The sequence below is a fragment of the Chrysochloris asiatica genome, unplaced genomic scaffold, assembly GCF_000296735.1.
Source record: "Chrysochloris asiatica unplaced genomic scaffold, ChrAsi1.0 scaffold00063, whole genome shotgun sequence".
NCBI lineage: Eukaryota > Metazoa > Chordata > Mammalia > Afrosoricida > Chrysochloridae > Chrysochloris > Chrysochloris asiatica.
This window is the reverse complement of record NW_006408581.1, coordinates 10,458,736-10,461,843: the sequence shown is the minus strand read 5'-3', so window position 1 is coordinate 10,461,843 and position 3,108 is coordinate 10,458,736. Positions and strand designations below refer to the sequence as shown.

The 3,108-nt window shown below is 32.3% G+C and overlaps 1 pseudogene; it reads left to right on the top strand.

The window, feature by feature from the left end:
- The window catches only part of LOC102813043, a 3,349-nt pseudogene extending 2,086 nt beyond the window's left edge, over positions 1-1,263 (top strand).
- Positions 1,264-3,108: the final 1,845 nt, after the last annotated feature.

Here is a 3,108-nt window from a genome sequence, read left to right as displayed (position 1 = left end):
TGCTATGAGTCAGTACTGACTTGATGGCACCTAACAACAACAACAACAACAACAACAACAACAACAACAATGTACTCAAAATAATTTCACTTGATTTCTATTTATGTTGATAATTTTGTCCAACAGAAGGGATAAATAGTACTTATGTATTGCATCATTTTCCCTAAAAAGATATTTTCTATAATGAACAAAGCTAGGGAGGATATTAGTTTATTTCTTCTCCTAAACGGAACTAACACTCTGTCCCTAACAATCAGGTATAACTGTAGCATGTGGCTTACATGTCTGTTTATACTTCTATTTGAATCTTGGAGTCCCTGGATAATGTAAATAGTTAACGTTCTCTGGTAATAACAGAAAGGATGGAAGTTTAAGTGCATACTGAGGTACCTCAGAAGAAAGGCTTGGTGAGTTTTCTTCTGAAAAATTATTTGTTGAAAAAACTATGGTAGACAGTTCTATTTTAACACACCTTGGATCACCATGAGTTGGAACCTATTTAATGAAAATGGTTTGGTAATTTAAATCTTATGTAAGCTTTTAAGCAACTGATAAGGAAAACAACATAGGCCCACTTAAGAATCAATATACATTCATGAGTCTCTGAATAGATACTTGATTCTCATTGTATTGAACCTACTGTGAATCCCATAGCTACAGATGATTTGCTTTATCACAGGAATCTATATATGTTAATATTTTCATGTTACATAAGCTAATATTTGCCTTTCTTAATTGCTATCCCTTGAAGTATTTTGAAGAATAACTTATAATAAAGAAGACTCTACTTCTAGTTATATATGTAATATATGATGAAAAGCATAAATAAAATTTAGTAAAATTTAATTATAACATTATTAGCAATGTTGTTGTTGTTGTTAAGTGCCATCGAGTCGGGTCCGACCCATAGCGACCCTGTACAGGGTTTCCGAGGGTGTAAATCTTTACGGGAGTAGAAAGCCTCATCTTTCTCCTGCGGAGCGGCTGGTAGTTTCGAACCGCTGACCTTAAGGTTCGCAGCCCGATTCGTAACCACTACGCTACCAGAGCTCCTTTTATTAGCAATATATTAGCTTAATTATAGAAATGTGATAAACTATTGCAGATTACAGTTTATTTTGATAAACTACATAGGAGAAATTGATCAACGTATTGCCAAGTTTGAATAATAAACATGTCTCTTCTGTATTTATCTTGTCTCTAGGTATATTTTATGAAAAAAAAAAAGATAGGTCTGTAGAAATGTTTCCATTAGAACCTTAACATTTTGTATATTTTATATCCTGAATAAATTTAGATATAGTTTGTAGATTTACTCTGCATGATAGTGTAGGAATTTTTAAACACTTTCACTGATGCTATGTTTAAGTTTAATATCACCAGTCATAAGTATTTACTATGTAAGCGACTAAGGCTCATAACCTGCCAGAAATAAGAGTCGATTAATTTATGACTTCTTTTGACTTGCAGTTTATCACTTTATAGTTTCTCCTGTATTGCAAATATATATGATAAATACAGACTAAGAATAAAACTTCTAAGTTTTTTTTTCCTGTAAAATAAAATATACTTAGTTATGTGTCATATTTTAATACACATTCAAATATTGGGCATGCTTACATTTTATATTCTTTATAAATACAGAATCTGCATCTGCTAAAAAAAAAATTATTTCCCCAGAGATTCTCTTTTGTTCAAAACAGAGGACTAAGAAACTTAACATTACATTCAGCATACTGATGTGTTAAAAAATACAAACAAAAACTTTAATATATATTTTCACCTTCAAAGTATAAGGAATCTACATTACTTAAGAAAAAAAAAAAAAAAAACCACCAAGAGTACACATAGATGTTCATTCTATGAGGTTATCTTCTTTACAACATCTATTTTAAGTTACTCTTTTAGTCAGAAAAAAGTGCTAGAATATTCTATAACATCTATATCTGTAACTTTGTTTATGTCTGTGCCTATAGTTAAGGAACACTGTAGGCACAACTGTTAGGTACTTGGCTGCTAAATGAAAGATGAGCAATTTTAACCCATAAGCAGCTCTGTGTGAGAGAAGACTTGGTAATCCTATAAAGAGTACAGCCACAGAAACCCTATGGTAGTTCTACTCTATCATGAGGGGTTGTTATCAATTGGAATTAACTGTACAGCACACAACAACAACAGTATACCTATATCCACATCTATTTCTGCTATCTGAGCATTGTCAGATACAGAAAAAGAGACAGTGAAACTGAAGACTGAGATTTCAAAAATTAGTTTATACAACTGTAGACACTAGTGAATACAAAATCCATAGAACAAGTGGCAGGTTGGAAATTTCAGAAGGATTTCTATGTTATAGTTTTAAGATAGAATTACTTCTCCCACAGGGAATTTGTGCTACTCTTAATGTTTTCAATTGGTTGAAAGAGGTCTACTTATATTATGAAGAGTAATTTCAGTTTCTTAGAGCCAGCTCTTTGTGAATGTTAATCATATTTAACAAGCAACAGGTAGACTAGTTAACTAAATTACTGTACATCATGGTCTAGGATAAGCACTGGACTGCAAACCACAAGGTCGGCAGTTTGAGTCCACCAATCACTTCAAGGGTGAGAAACAACACTGTCTGCTCCTGCAAAGATTCACAGCTTTGGAAACCCTATACAGAGTCACTATGAATAAAAGCCTATTGTTGCTTAACAACAACAAATAGACTAACCATACACAAAATTAACCATCACAGCTCACACCTTGTCAAACTGGCACATAAACACATCACCATAAATATATTTAATTGGAAAATAAAGACAATAGCCATGCTTCCATCTAACATGTTACAACTGTCTCACATGCTAATGAAAATGCACTAATCCTTTTCAAAGAAGACAATGCTAAGACATTGCTTGAGATACACTTCTCCCTTTGATATCTTATAATATAATTATTCTAACATGGATTTAGTGCATTTTATAGAATATGGCAAATAAGGGCCCAAGAAACATAAATAAGAAAAGTATTTGTTAAGATACACACACAAACACAAACAACCATATTTATAACAATGTAAGGTAGAGACACATAAAAAAATCACATCCTTTGTGCAGTTAGACA